Source organism: Bubalus kerabau, chromosome 21, assembly GCF_029407905.1.
Source record: "Bubalus kerabau isolate K-KA32 ecotype Philippines breed swamp buffalo chromosome 21, PCC_UOA_SB_1v2, whole genome shotgun sequence".
NCBI classification, from domain to species: Eukaryota; Metazoa; Chordata; class Mammalia; order Artiodactyla; family Bovidae; genus Bubalus; species Bubalus kerabau.
Genome location: NC_073644.1, coordinates 11,316,221 through 11,332,871, shown reverse-complemented (window position 1 = coordinate 11,332,871; position 16,651 = coordinate 11,316,221). Strand labels below are relative to the sequence as shown.

The 16,651-nt window shown below is 37.9% G+C and overlaps 1 non-coding gene across 1 annotated transcript; it reads left to right on the top strand.

Moving 5' to 3' along the window:
* The first annotated feature begins 15,318 nt into the window (after window positions 1–15,318).
* Window positions 15,319–15,390, top strand: TRNAG-GCC (transfer RNA glycine (anticodon GCC)). The gene has a single exon. It is a non-coding gene; the product is annotated as a tRNA-Gly (tRNA).
* The last annotated feature ends 1,261 nt before the right edge of the window (window positions 15,391–16,651 follow it).

Below are 16,651 nucleotides of genomic sequence, written 5' to 3'. Positions count from 1 at the left end.
GTTGTTTTTAATTTTCTTTTTATTTCTTATAAGACCACACTATGAAGTGATAGACTTGGTCACTATAAACAGTACATGGACTGAAGCTGCATAGCTTAAACTGGAGATCACTACTGTTTTCTGATCCTGTTTTCATTTCTTTAATAAAAAATATCAGAAGTTTAGAAAGTCTTGCCCTAAATTTCCAAACCTGAAACAGCAGGCTTGAGATGTGCCAGGTAATTCAGTTACTGCCGTGGCTACAGTAAAACCACAGTGTATTCTGACACTGGAAGTTGCTTGGTTAGTACATACATATCGATATGTTAGTCGTTCAGTCATGTCTGACTCTGGGACTCCATGGACTTCTGACATGACTGAGCGACTGAACTGAATGAACTGAACTGGACTGTAGTCTACCAGGCTTCTCTGGCCATGGGGCTTTCCAGGCAAGAATACTGGAGTGGGTTGCCATTCCTTTTTCCAAGGGATCTTCCTGACCCAGGAATCTAACCCAGGTCTCCTGCATTGCAGGCAGATTCTTTTCGGTCGGAGCCACCAGGGAGGCCCATCTAATAAACAACCAAAAACACTTCAAAATACTTAACATTGGTTGGTAAATAAGTGAAGTGAAAGTCACTCAGTTGTGTCTGACTCTTTGCAACCCCATGGACTATACAATCCATGGAATTCTCTAGGCCAGAAGACTGGAGTGGGTAGCCTTTCCGTTCTCCAGGGGATCTTCCCAACCCAGAGATTGAACCCAGGTCTCCCGCATTGCAGGCAGTTTCTTTACCAGCTGAGCCACAAGGGAAGCCCAAGAATACTGGAGTGGGTAGCCTATCCCTTCTGCAGGGGCTCTTTCTGACCCAGGAATCGAACCAGGGTTTCCTGCATTGGCAGGTGGATTCTTTACCAACTGAGCAATGAGGGAAGCTTGGTAAATGGGCCTCATTAAATCCATGCTATGATGGGGTTTGCTTGGTTGGTTTAGGTTTCTAATATCTAACATCAATACATTTTCTTCTGTGTATTTTTTTAATAATAAAAATAACACAAAGATTTCATCTTCTTGTTTACATAGCACCTGTGTGTACATGGTAAGTAACGTCAGTCATGTTTAACTCTTTCGAACCCTATGGACTGTAGCTCACCAGGTTCCTCTGTCCATGGGATTTAGGCAAAAATACTGAAGTGGGTTGTCATGCCCTCCTCCAGGGGATCTTCCCAATCCAGGGATTGAACCCATGTCTCCTGCATTGGAAGGTGGGTTCTTTACCAGTAGTGCCACCTGGGAAGCCCCTAATAAAGCACCTGTTAGTATAAGTCAGTCATGTTCAACTTTTTGCGACCCCATGGACTACAGACTGCCAAGTTTCTCTATCTGTGGATTCTCCAGGCAAGAAGAGCAGAATGGGTAGCTATTCCCTTCTCCAAAGGATCTTCCTGACCCAGAGATCGAACCCATATCTCCTGCATTCAGGAAGATTCTTTATCATTTGAGCCACCAGTGAAACTCACCTAGTATGTATCCAAAAAGTACTTCAAAATACTCCTCTAAATTATGTTGTGTTTAGAAAGATGACAGATTTTTATATAAAGGAATGCTTTCAGAGAATCTCTATTCTATGAGAAAGTTCTGGGAATTATTTAAACACTCAAAATTCATTACTTAACACAAGCATTTTGCCTTGATTACATGGAGAGATAATTAGCCCTACTTACTGTCTTTTTCTACTGCTATTCTTCAAGTTCCTGTAACGTAATGACAACTAGTGATACACCACAGGTTCTCTTGCTTTGTACTGTGCTTACAATGGCTATAGGAGAGGCCACATATTATCATTGTGGGTAAAAACAAAAAATCCACTTGTCTGTGATGAGTGTAGTATCTCCCATCATACAGGTCAATATGGAAATCTAAGGGTATTTCGGTTCCGAGTGTGAGTTTAGCTGTGGGATAATCTGTCCAATGCTTTGCCCTATGGTGGCTACTATACACGAACTATGTGGACACAGGTCCACGGGGGATGATGTGACATAGAAAGTATACGAACCCTAGAAGTTCCCTGATCTATTCTGATCCGCAGAATGCACACTCTTCAGAAAGTTTCAAAATTCTTTAAGAAGTTTGGGGATGGTAAATGTATCAAAGGAGGATGTACAAGAATCAATAGGGAATAATACAACTGGTGCTTGAACAAACTGTGAGGCTTGAGCAAATGGACTGGAACAAGGAAGTTACCCTATGTATTCTCAGTTTTGTTATAAGATTGTGGACATGCCTCTTCTGTGTGGTTAGATGAGATCGTGAGAATGAGTGACATACTTGCATGTTCATTCAGTAACTGATTTCTAAAGAAACCCTGGTGATCCAAGTCTACACCTATCTTAGTTAAGGAATAGGAAAGGAAAGGAAAGGAAAGTCGCTCAGTCATGTCCAACTCTTTGCGACCCTGTGGATTGTAGCCCACTAGGCTGCTCTGTCCATGGGATTCTCCAGGCAAGAACACTGGAGTGGGTTGCCATTTCCTTTTCCAGGGGATCTTCCCGACCCAGGGATTGAACCCATGTCTCCCGCATTGCAGGCAGACGCTTTAACCTCCGAGCCACCAGGGAATTGTTACACATACGTGGTCATAATGACTGCATAACCAAAACAATCCTTTTGTACTTCATTTAATATGCATAAATTTTACTTGATAATTTCTAATCTAAGAGGATTAATTAAATACAAAGGAGATTTCTGTCAAAAAATCCTGTCATAGAACCCTCATTTTGTATGGCTTGATGATGGCTTACAGTAAATATATAGAAGGTTTTCTGTTTGTGAATGAGTTATCTGCTCCAGTATAAAATCTGAGGTAGCTAAAAAGCATAAGGACTGAGAATGTCATGGATTGTTTTCAAACAGATAGTGAGTTCATATAATGAATGTCTTTGCTGGATCTAGTATCACTGACCTTAGGTAGAAGGATCTTCTAACTAAAGCAAAGTGCAGATGGAGAATAATTGCCAGGTTGGGAGATACTAATGTATTAAAAGTGAAGCTCAGTGTATGGCATAGAAAATCTAAAAGCTACTAAATTTTACCTGGGAGGTAGTACTGAAAATTATGTCACTCTGATTTTCTCTGAGAAACTTTATTCTTCAATGATGCTGACTTTTGGAGTTAAAGGTATCAGGAATACTCGACCTCATGGTCAATATTTTCTTAAAAAATTAAGTTTGTTACATATCCTAATTGTTTTCTTTGTAGTTACCTAAAAGGGAATTGTTCCTATTTCTATACTGCATAAAAGTTTAGAATTTCTAAATTTCCAGTTCAGATACTGGTGGTGTTTTTTGTCTCTTGACTGGACTCTAACCGATACACATATTCAACAAATGTTATCTCTTACTACTCATCCTGTTTCTTTACACCACATAATGGGGCTTTTGAAATAAATCCTGATGGTTAACAAAAGCTACAATACCTAAAGCATTAATCAGCTATCTAAAAATAAGACTATATTTTAAGGAGCATTATATTTCAGTATTATTACTGTCATTACAAAGTAAAATGAATTCTAAAGGTACTACTACTGAGGCAACTGCTTAAATGCTCTCTGCAGCAAGATAGGGATCTTCTAGGATGTAAATCAACATACTAACTTCTTTATCAATAAACTCTTACTATATATGTACTTTTTGAGCTGAAGTAAGGCATGCTGTGATTCATGATGTCGCAAAGAGTTGGACACAACTGAGTGACTGAACTGAACCGAAACACCATACTTAGTTGCTTTATATTCTGGCACAAATTCCTTATCTTAGTGAAGGACCAGCATCAATCTGCAATCCATGATTTGAATATCACGGTTTAAGAAAATGTAATTGAGAATTGCACGGCTATTTATTGAAGACTTGAAATTTCTTTGCATAATTCTCTTGAAGCCTCTCTCTTCTTATGACTCTCTAAAGCCTTCTGATGATCTCAATGCTTATAGAATTCTAGCTATAACTAGTGCTATTTCTAACTTTCAAATTGTTTTCTGAGTATTGTTTCTTTCTTTGGAAGAATTTCCTACCAATAGACTACTGCTCAATCCATTTCACTTATTAATGTTACTCTTTATTCCTCTATATATGATATTTTAGGCTATCTCTTTGTCAGAAGGAGTCCATTTTTCAGTGGTTGTTATCCTACAGTTTATTTTTATTTTTATTTTTTTGGTCACTGCTCTATTCTATTCCAGTTTTAATTAGCACCGTTTGGTTCGATTAGCGTCTGCAGCTGTTACTGGAAATGAAGTCGTTTTGTACCACTGCACTTTCTGCCATTGTAATGGGCAGGCATTTTGGTAATTAGATTACTGTTTACTTCAGAACCTGAAACTGAGCAGTCATTGTCAACCTTCAGAAGCATCAGTATGAATTCACACAGTACCTGCCATCTGTTCTTTTCATGCAGTCATAACAGATCATTTCTGAAATTTAACTGCATTTCCATCATTTCACTGAATGGTATATAAAAACATCCAATAATAGTCATCAAGCAATACACCTACATTTTCTTCTTTTATGTACCTGTCTAATCAAATGCTAAAATGCTTGAAGCCTGTAAACAGTGTCAGCCTCATAAACAATCAAGTAGAAATTATTTCCCTGCATTGGGAGAGCTGTTTTCATGCAGCGCTCTCTCTACCCTAAGAGAAAACTGAACCTTAAGGAATATCAATTCCATCTCAGTTCTTCTTATGTGTTTACCCAGTTCATATTTTAATAGAGGGTCCAAACAACCCACAATGCACATTGCCAGATTTATAAATTCAAATTTAGAAGGTGTAGCATTTATTTTTTTATCTTTCATGCAGTTATTTATTTAGAGGATAAGAAACCATTTTTTTTTTTTTTATAAAGTGTGCTATGAGCCATAAATAGACACATTTTACTCATAGAAACCTGCTTGGTTAGGTTCAGCTGGTAAAGATAGTCTCTCTGAAATACTTTCTCTGCTTATTCAATCAAGTTATTCCATCTTTCCACTCTTAGCACCTTTGAGGGTGCTATCCACCATGTGTTCAGAAACCCAAGCCAGCCCCTACGCTATTTTATTTATCGAGCCTTTCCTGTGTGGACTTCTTTTTTCCAGGTTATTCTGTCTAGGTCAACTAGCCTGTATTTTTTTTCAAGACACCCAGTCTTGCTTCTCAGGATTTTCTCTGTAATTCAAACCTATATCAAAGCAATTTATTTGGTGTTTCCTGTTATTACCTACACTTTTAATTGTTTTTGAAATTTCCCTGCCTAATCTACACAAGATTGCATATATTTTCCAATTCCATTTATAAATCACATTCCAATGAACACAAATATATTCATAATGTTTGAATTGACATCTGTAAAAAAAAATGTCCATGTATTTAGAAGCTGTTCATAATATCCTATTTAAATTCTTACATGTTTCTTTGTGAAATGAGACAGTGTTAGCCAGTCATGTCCAACTCTTTTGACTCCAAGGACTGTAGCCCGCCAGGCTGCCCTGTCCATGGAATTCTCCAGGCAAGAACACTGGAATGTTTGCCATTTCCTTCTTTAGATCATGTTTTATATAAGATGTTAAAATAGAGGTATCTAAATAATATAAGACACGTGGACAGAGTCTATAAATGCAAAGTTAGAAGATGAAATGTTCATTTATTTTTATCTACTTTGTTACAAAAAGAATGAATGACAAGCAGACAAGTGGTGCAAGTGTGGAGGTGTTGGAATTGTGTGAATCAGCTTGTTTTAATAACCAGTGTTTGGAGGCAGTTGCTTGTCAATTTATATTCTTGAAGATTCACACCATTTAAATGTTGCTAAGAATTTCACCAGGTGCACAAACCATCTCAAGTAGAATCAATTAAAAGTACATTAGGGCCCTTTCATTTATCAACAGCCATGGGGTCTCATGGGAGCCAGAACTCAGAACAGTAACTGTTTAATAAAAACACTTGTTCACCTCTATTTTAATGCGATAATTTAAAAGGACTATCTCATTAAACATACCATTTTTCACTATTTTGAGGTTTTGGGTTTGACATTTTTATATAAAATTACATTTGTGAAGTAGGAATATATTAAATCCACAGAAGATCAGTATTTTCCTATTTTTGTCTAAACAAGTTCTTTATGCTTTATGAGCTATGTGTAGTTGTCTTTTAATTTGGTATTTTTATTATTTTGGCATTTATCATGCTTGGTATTCTCTGAGCTTCTTGGATCTGTGGTTTGATACCTGACATTAATTTTGGGAAATTCTCAGTCATTATTTTATCATATATTTGTTCTTTTCCTTTCTCTCTTCTCCTCCTGTATTCCCATGACCAATATAATAAGCCTTTTGCAGTTAATCTCCTAGTCCTTGGATCTTCTATTCTAGCTTTTACAGTTTTTGTCCTCTTTACTTTTAGGCTTGAGGATTTTTTTTTCATACAGTCTCCATATCAGAGATTCTTTGCTAAGTCAAGTCTACTAATCAGTAATAAGCCCATGAAATGTGTTAATTTGTCTTATATATATTTATAAATCTCTAGCATATCTTTTTGGTTCTTTCTTAAGATCCTCACCCCTTTGTATGCTGTCTACTTGCTCTAGGAGAGCCCTCACTCTATTAATCATAGTTGCTTGAAATCTCTGCTTTGATAACTCCTAACATCCCTACCATATCTGTTTCTGATGTTTGCTCTGCCTCTCCACATTGTGTTTTTTGCTTTTCGTTTGCCTTATAATTTTTTATTGCTCACTGGACATGATATACTGGTAAATTCCCCAGGTAAGAACATTGGAATGGGTAGCCATTCCCTTCTGAAGGGGATCTTCCCAACCCACGTATCAAACTTGGGTCTCCTGCATTGCAGGCATATTCTTTGATGTCTGAGTCACCAGGGAAGCCCATAAATAAGCCTTTGGTCTCATGGTGATAAGATGTGCAAGGGGGCTTTCCTGGTAGCTCAGCTGGTGAAGAATCTGCCTGCAATGCAGAAGACCCCAGTTTGATTCCTGGGTTGGACAGATCCCCTGGAGGAGGGCATGGAAACCCACTCCAGTGTTCAAGCCCGGAGAATCCCCATGGAGAGAGGAGCCTGGTGGGCTATAGTCCACAGGGTCACAAAGAGTCGGACACGACTGAGTGACTAAGCACAAGATACTCATGGAGGGGATGCATTCTATAATCCTGCAACCAGGTCTCAGTTATCAGTGAGCCTGACAGGCCTCTGGAAGGTAAGACTCAGTTTTCTCAGGTTTTTCCTCCCCACTCAGGTGGGACAGGAAGACTGGAGGTGGGTGTTGCCTTTCTGAAGGTACATGAGAGTCAGATAACACCCAGAAGTCAGGATCTAACCAGTTCTCCTGAGAGCAGGGTTTGACAGGAAGAAGAGTGCCACCAGGTATATTTTGAACATTTCCTTTTTCCCTTTCCCCCAGGAAGTCTGAGGGGAATCTGGTCAAGTTCTAGAGGTAAATCGCACAATACTATTTGAACCCTCCTGTGCCTGGGTTTCCCTGGTGTTTGAAACTTGAGTTTACTGCACTAAACTTCCAGCAGCTCATCAGGTACAATGCCCCAACCTGGGTTCTCAGAATGTTTCTGCCTCTGTATCTCTGTTCTGAGAAGCCCTGACTCATCATAGTCATCAGTTTCTTCAGCCTTGAGGGCAGTGATTTGACCTCACCTCTTTCTTTTCTTGTTGTTCAGTTGCTAAGTTGTGTCCAACTCTTTGAGACCCCATGCACTGCAGCACTCCAGGTTTCCCTTTAGGATTGACTGGTTAGATCTCCTTGCAATCCAAGGGACTCTCAAGAGTCTTCTCCAGCACCACAGTTCGAAAGCATCAATTCAGTGCTCAGCCTTCTTTCTGGTCCAACTCTCATATCTGTACATGCTACTTTTCTTACAGAACCAAAAAAGAGTTGCTAATTTTCCAGTCTGTTCAGCTCTCTGCTTATTGTTAGGATACAGTGGCCCCTTCCAAGCTCGTTACATGAAGAACTGGAAAGCAGGACTCTGCTATTTGATTTTATTTTTAAAATTTTAATCTTTACACAAGACTTGGCCATAAGGTTTTCTTCATAAAATTTAAGTTGGCATCATTCACTGAAGTACAACTTCTAATTAGGTATACTGATTTATCAAGTGAAGATTGTTTCCCATCTCTCCAGGACTACACTTTGCTTTCACATGGATTTCTATTAATATCATGTGAAATAACCTGGGTCCTTGGCCACATTATTACTTCTTTTTGTGTTGGCAATAAAACCAGACTGTGAAATGGTTGTATGACTCAATATTTACTAAATATTATTGCATCTGAATTGCTATTCTTCAAGTGGGAGAACTTATGGCATGTAAGTTATAACTCAGTAAAGTTGTTTTAAAAAGTCAAGAAACAAAAAATTTCATCAGATACACCAGGGGTATCCAACCTCTGGGATCTGATGCCTGATGATCTGAGCTGGAGCTGATCTAATGATGATAGGAATAAAGTGCATAATAAATGCAATGTGCTGAAACCATCCCTAAACCATCCCTGACCCCTCTCCGTGGAAAAATTTTCATCCATGAAACTGGTCCCTGGTGCCAAAAAGGTTGGGGACCACTGGTATACACATTTGTTTTTCTCTTTAAATATTGTTCTCATAGCTTGAAAAATGTTTCATTTTGTATAACAATTATTTTTTTCTAAATCTAAATATGCATTAGGAGTCACTGGAATGACCAGAAATAATTATTTGTATGTTAAGGAATTTAGTTTTTTATTTGCCAAAAAAGTAACAATTAACTATTTTTAAAGCTACAGAAAAAATGTCATGCCTACTAATCCTTCACCAGTTTTTCTGGAATTCTTACCTTGGTAGAACTAGTAAACAGAATTTTTCAATAAAGATAAAGAGACTGTGTGTTTTAAAGAAGCTTTACAGTCTTAGAATTAGGGAGGGATTTAAAAAACTTAAGGGCTTCCCTGTGGCTCAGAGGTTAAAGTGTCTGCCTCCAATGCGAGAGACCGGAGTTCAATCCCTGGGTCCGGAAGGTCCCCTGGAGAAGGAAATGGTAACCCACTCCAATATTCTTGCCTGGAGAATCCCATGGATGGAGAAGCCTGGTAGGCTACATACAGTCCAAAGGGTCGCAGAGAGTCGGACAGGACTGAGCGACTTCACTTTCACTTTAAAAAACTTAATCTAATTTTAGAATGGAAATAACAATAAAACTAATATAACATGAAGTATTCAACTATCTTTTTTAAAGACATATCAACTTAAAAATTAATATCAAGAGGAAAAGCTGATACATCGCTGACAGCCCTGATTTTCTATTTAATAATCAACTTTTTAAAAAGTCACATTGTATTAAAGTAGTGAAAAAGTTGGCTTAAAACTCAACATTCAGAAAATGAAGATCATAGCATCCGGTCCCATCACTTCATGGGAAATAGATGGGGAAACAGTGGAAACAGTGTCAGACTTTATTTTTTTGGGTTCCAAAATCACTGCAGATGGTGACTGCAGCCATGAAATTAAAAGACGCTTACTCCTTGGAAGGAAAGTCATGACCAACCTAGATAGCATATTCAAAAGCAGAGACATTACTTTGCCAACAAAGGTCCGTCTAGTCAAGGCTATGGTTTTTCCTGTGGTCATGTATGGATGTGAGAGTTGGACTGTGAAGAAGGCTGAGCGCCGAAGAATTGATGCTTTTGAACTGTGGTGTTGGAGAAGACTCTTGAGGGTGCTTTGGACTGCAGGGAGATCCAACCAGTCCATTTTGAAGGAGATCAGCCCTGGGATTTCTTTGGAAGGAATGATGCTAAAGCTGAAACTCCAGTACTTTGGGCACCTCATGCGAAGAGTTGACTTATTGGAAAAGACTCTGATGCTGGGAGGGGTTGGGGGCAGGAGGAGAAGGGGACGACAGAAGATGAGATGGCTGGATGGCATCACTGACTCGATGGACGTGAGTCTGAGTGAACTCCGGGAGTTGATGATGGACAGGGAGTCCTGGTGTGCTGCGATTCATGGGGTTGCAAAGAGTCGGACATGACTGAGCGACTGAACTAAACTGAATTAATTCACTTTACTCCTTTCCTAATTACACAAGAATCACAGTAATTAAAAAGGAGATAAAAGTTTTTAAGTAAAAGGAACACGTGAGTGGTGATAGGGTCTTTGAAGTCAGTTTAAATGTAAATATGCATCACAATATTGATCTCTTTGTTAAACCAGAAATGATGGAGATTTTCTGCTCTTAGTATTAAAAAAGAACCTTAATGATAATGGTGAACATACTATAGAGAGATTTAAGATTAGTTGAATCCAAAAATCCCTTTTATCTTTTGCACTGATTTCAAATCTCTAGCAAAACATTTTTTAATATGGGCAGGCAAATTGCATAAAAGACAGCCACATCTTACTATTTTACTAGTCCCATTAGTATCAGAGCTAGTTTTTCTTCTTAATGTCAACTACAAATTGGCACTTGCCAAGGGCATTTGCCATCTGCCTCTGCAGAAATTGAATTCTGTGCTGCTGCAGCGGTTGACCTTCAACACCCCTGAGGGAGTTCAGGGTGCAGAGGGAGGCACTCTGCTCCAAGGAAACTGGTAGAACAGGTCTTTAGAGAGTTAGATATTTTCAGGAAATGATTTAATGATCCTAATCCTTGCATCTCTTCATATCTAGAAAAGCACTAAATCCCTTCATGGTGACATGAGCGCCTCATCATTAGCAAAAAACCTTTCCTAAAATAAGGGTGTGATTGCATTTAACTCTTGCTTCACCAAAATCTTTCCTATTGACCTTCCCCCACTGTCTCTTTGAAGCAGTCTCTCAGAGCTATCTGAGGTGCTGCTCCCTGGGCTGCAGTCCTCATTTTGCCCCAAATAAAAGTAGAACTCTCACACTGTTCATCTTTTTAAGTCAACATTCGCATTATATATTATGCCTCATGATTAAATTGAATTGGTATCCACGAATATCCTAGTGTCGAGGGTCTTGACACAAGATTCAGCATTTGTTTTTTAATCCCAGTTAGAAGGAAATGGCAATCCACTCCAGCACTTTTGCCTGGAAAATCCTATGGACAGAGAAGCCTAATAGGCTACAGTCCATGGGGTCGCAAAGAGTCGGACACAACTGAGCGACTTCTCTTTCACTTTCATATAAATAGTATTTTGTGCATGATAACCTAATTCATTTGTATCTGTAAGGAATGGCAAGTCCTTCCATTTATAGGGATTTGCAACTATACTGAAAATTAAATGGTATTATCAACAAAATAGAAACAGGTATTTTTAGTAGATTCCAGAGGAAAAAAGTCCTAGTTGTGGATAATTGAGATTTATCTGCTAGAATGAATCCTCTTGATACTACAAGCAGGAATTTATTCAGATTTGACTTGAGTTTCCCTTCTGAGGGGTATTTTTTCCAGGGAAACAGAATCTGTAAAGTTTTAGTGCATTTTCATAAATTTGTATTATTGCCAGTTTCCCATAGGGACTGAATATGGAATTTAAAGATATCATGTGTAACCTAACTCAAAATCTAAAGCCCCATAAAAGTATAAATTTTCATATTGTTTTATGAACTTGTTAGAGAACTACTGTCATCTGATTGTAAGTGTTGTATCTTTTGAGATATCAACAGTAACACCTAACTAGGATGGGTGTACCTTCAAGCGGGGAGGGAACCCTCAAATAAGAAAGCAAGAAAGAGCATTTTACAGTGAAAACCTCTCGCAGATTGGCAGTCCACTCCTGGCAAAGTAGTCTCATGTTATTGACAGGAAATCAGGCTTCCAGATTTCTGCATCTCTATAAGCTTTGATAGCTGCTAGACACAGAGCTGTCGTGTGTCTGTCTCATAGAGAAGGAGGTGGGAAATGCAAAAGAAGGTGCCCTATTCTAAGGGACCTTCTCAGGACCACCCCTGACAATGGTACAGACTTCTTAGGGGCCAGATTTTAGGCACAGGCCACAGGGAGCAGCAAGCAGTCTGGAAATTCTGCCTCCATTACAGTGGTAACGCACAGGAATAAGAGCTGGGATATTATTATTACTAAAGAAAGTGAAAAGGGATATTGAGAGGCAACAGCAGCCTGACACAACCAAAATATGTCTTCTCTTAGTATCTGTTGTTGTTGTTGAGTCGCTCAGTCATGTCCAACTCTTCGAGACCCCATGGACTGCAGCACGCCAGGCTTCCCTGTCCGTCATTATTTCCGAGTTCGCTTAAATTCATGTTCAGTGAGTTGGTGATGCCATCCAGCCATCTCGTCGTCTGCTGCCCTCTTCTCCTTTTGTTATACAGTAGTGGTAACCTTAATCAAAACTTATTCAAACCCACTAAGGAATTATTTCTTCCACTTTGGCATTTTTTAAAATTGTTAAAATGCCATAATCAAAACTAACATTTGAGATGATTCCAAATTTCCCACATCAGTTATAACCCCCCACATTTTGTTATCAAAGAATTTCACTACCTCCACTTAAATAACAACTTTCCCTCCCTTTCAGTTCAAAATGGAAATGTCATGTCTCACAAACAATCTCTACGAAAACATTTCCCTATGAGCCAGAATGTGCCCTGTTCACTCTCTGAGGTCTCCGTTTCTCTCTGGATGCTTTAACTAGAGAGATGTGTCTATATGGGAGAATTATCAACGTGTTCACCTTTCAAGGCTGTGATTTTCTTGCCCTTTCCTCTGAAAAATGAATGTATTCTGAACAATGATGCCTATTTGTTTACATAGCAGGGAATGGGTTCCTGATTCCTTCAAGTCTGTTCTGCTATCTTTGCCTTTAACATAGTCACAGAGCAGAGAGTATTTTGAATTATTATGCTCAATTTTTATAGAATAAAATGGGGGAAAAAATGAACAGGGTCTGAGCTTTTTTTTTTTTTTAATCATTCCTCAGCACTGAAGTTCAGTAAATCCAACATGTGGATTTTTTTGTGCACATAAGACAGTACCCCAGGGTCTGCAAATGTCCAAGCAGGCAAAGTAAACCCAAGGAATCCAAGTAAACCCTACTAGCTGGGTTGCTCTGTAGATCTGCTATAAGAAAACAGGTGCTAGAAATATCTGTGTGAACTAAATTTAAGAATATATACTTTGATATAGAGTGCCACTTAACATAATCAACATTTTTATTACTCTTCTTGATAGCCGGCTTATAATTGTGCATGCATTCCTCTGTATACCTATATGCATAGGGACATTATATATATCATATATTTAATATGTATTAATCTTAAGAATATATTCCATCAGCCTATATTTGCAGGTGGCTTAAATGTTTCCCTCAAGGATACTTCCTAAGATTAAACATATAAATAAATTCATCTTCTAGGAAATGGGTAAGTTGATGAGTATTTAAAAGCAGATAAATCCAAGTATGTTCATCTTATACATATGTAAGTATGTAAACATTTGGCAAATTTAATGTATTCATTCAGTTCAGTTCAGTTCAGTCTCTCAGTCGTGATAAAGGTAAACTATGTGTGAGCAGAACAGTTGCCAAGGAGAATGGCTCATGTGTACAAATACTTATGTATATCTTGGGAGGGTGAGGGAGCACGCTAGCAAGGTCTCTGCATAGGGTTTGGGTTCTTGCCCACATTCTAGGAGCAAGCCATACAGAATAGTTACCAAGCTGTATCTTGGAGCCTCATTTTCCAATTTGCAAAATGAGATGGATTGGCTTACTCTGGATGATTTCTAATTTTTTTTTAAATATATATGATTGTTAAGAAGTGACAACCATACAAAAGCAAAAACAAAGAAAGATGCCATTACTTGAATCAGTTTTAGATCTAATGATTTGTCAATGGAGACAGCCATCTAAATTCAGAATAAGAGTATAGGCCAGGATTTTGAGAACTTGATATAACTTTTTATAAGTCTTCATTATACATATTGAATTCAGACTAAGTCAATTTACATCTGCAACACAGTACAACTATTAATAAAATTATAGCATGCCTGTAGCACCTACCACCTCTAAGGAGGTGTCAACTCTTAAATACTTCATCATTTTAATTAAACAAAAAAGTGGTTCTATGACTTTGTGATTCCTGCAGATACACTGGGTTCTAAAATTTAGCCAAACTGTACAATCTTTGTTGAGGGCCTGTTTTTTCCTTTTTTTTTTTTTTTTTTTTTTTAATTTTTATACTTCTTTGAATCTCACACTTTATAGGTCCCTTAAAGAAGGTGAGTCAGTAAGAATGTTTTCAACCAGTGACATTGACACAATATGGAATGTGGATTGTCTGACAATTATATATTCAAGTCTGAAGATTTATGTAAGAAAACAGCCCTACCCAGACATGAGAATATTATTATTCTAATTCAGAGATTCAAATAATAGAATTCTATCAACTCCATTTACTCATGTCCCATAATAATGAGCAGTTTTTGAAAGCAATAAAAAGAAATATAGGGGTCCCAGAAGATGAAGTGAAAGAGAAAGGGTCTGAGAAAGTATTTGGAGATATTATATTTGAAAACTTCCCTAACATGGGAAAGGAAATAGCCACCCAACTACAGGAAGCACAGAGAGTCCCATACAGGATAAGCCCAAGGAGAAACATGAGAAGATGCATATTAATCAAATTTTAAAAAATTAAATTCAAGGAAAAAATATTTAAAGCAGCAAAGGAAAAGCAAAAACATATAAGGGAATCCCCATAAGGTAATCAGCTGATTTTTGAGCAGAAACTCTGCAGGCCAGAAAGGAGTGGTGGGATTAAAGTGATGAAACAGAAAAACCTACAACCAAAATTACTCTACCCAACAAATTCAGGTTTGGAGAAATCAAAAGCTTTATGGATAAGCAAAAGCCAAGAGAATACAACACCATCACATCATGTTTATAACAAATACTAAATGAACTTCTCTAGATGAGAAACACAAGAGAAGAAAAAGACCCACAAAACAATTTAAAAATGGTAATAGGAACATGCATATCAATAATAACAATGAATATAAACATTAAATGTTCCAACCAAAATGGAAGTGACACAAAACAAAACGGATACAAAAACAAGACTTGCATACATGCTGTCTACAAGACACAGGGACTTCATACCTAGGAACACATACAGAAAGAAAGTGAGGGAATGGAAAAAAGATATTTCATGCAAATATCAAAAGAAAGCTGGAATAGCAATACCCAAATCAGACAAAATAGGCTTTAAAATAAAGACTGTTACAAAAGACAAGAAAGGGCACTATATAACGATCAAGGGATCAATCCTAGAAGTAAAGTAAAGTAAGACATAATAATTGTAAATACCTATGTACCCAACAGGGCTTCCCTGGTGGCTCAGAGGTTAAAGCATCTGCCTGCCATGCAGGAGACCTGGGTTCAATTCCTGGGTTGGGAAGATCCCCTGGAGAAGGAAATGGCAACCCACTCCAGTATTCTTGCCTGGAGAATCCTATGGATGGAGGAGCCTGGTGGGCGGCAGTCCACAGGGTCTCAAAGAGTCGGACACAACTGAGCGACTTTACTATGTACCCAACATAGGAGCACCTCAATGCATAAGGCAAATGGTAGCAGCCAAACCAGAGTAAATTGACAGTAACAAAATAATAGTGAGGGACTTTAACACCCCATCACACCACTGGACAGATATCCAGTCAGAAAATAAATAGGGGAAAACAACAGACCAGATAGACTCAATTGATACTTAAAGGACATTTCTGAAAGCAGCAGGACATATCTTCTTCTCAAGTACACATGGAACATTCTCTAGGATAGATTACATTTTGGATCACAAATCAAGCCTTGGTAAATTTAAGAAAATTGAAATCATATCAAGCATCTGTTCCAACAACAACACTATGCGATTAGAAGTCAATCATAGGAAAACTATAAAAAACACAAACACTTGGAGGCTAAGCAATACACTACTAAATAAAGCTAATTTTATTCTCCAGAGATCCCCAAAGAAATCAAAGAGGAAATAAAAAATACATAAAAACAGATAAACAGTGAAAAGACAACAACCCAAAACCTATGGGATACAGCAAAAGCAGTTCAAAGACGGAAGTTTATAGCAGTACAGTCTCACCTCAAGAAACAACAAATGTCTCAAATAAACAATGTAAACTTACACCTAAAACAACTAGAGAAAGAACATAAAGTCCCGAAGTTAGCAGAAAGAAATCATAAAGATCACAGAAGAAATAAATGAAATATAAATGAGAAAAACAATAGCAGAGATCAATAAAGTTAGAAGTTGGTTCTTTGAGAGAAGATAAGCCAAACTGATAAACCTTTAGCCAGACTCATTAAGAAGAAAAGGGAGAGGATTAAAATCAATAAAATTAGAAATGAAAAATGAGAAACCACAACTGACACTGTACAAAGGATCATAGGAGGCTACTGTAAGGGATTATACACCAATAAAATGACAACCTGCAAGAAATGGACAAATTCTTAGAGAGGTACAACCTTCCAAGACTGAACAGGGAAATAAAAATATATACAGACAAATCACAAGTAATGAATTTGAAACTGTAATTAAAAAATCTTCCAACAAACAAAAGTGCAGGACCAGATGGCTTCACAGGTGAATTCTATCAAACATTTTGAGAAGAGCTAACACCTACCCTTCTCAAATTCTTCCAAAAATTTACAGA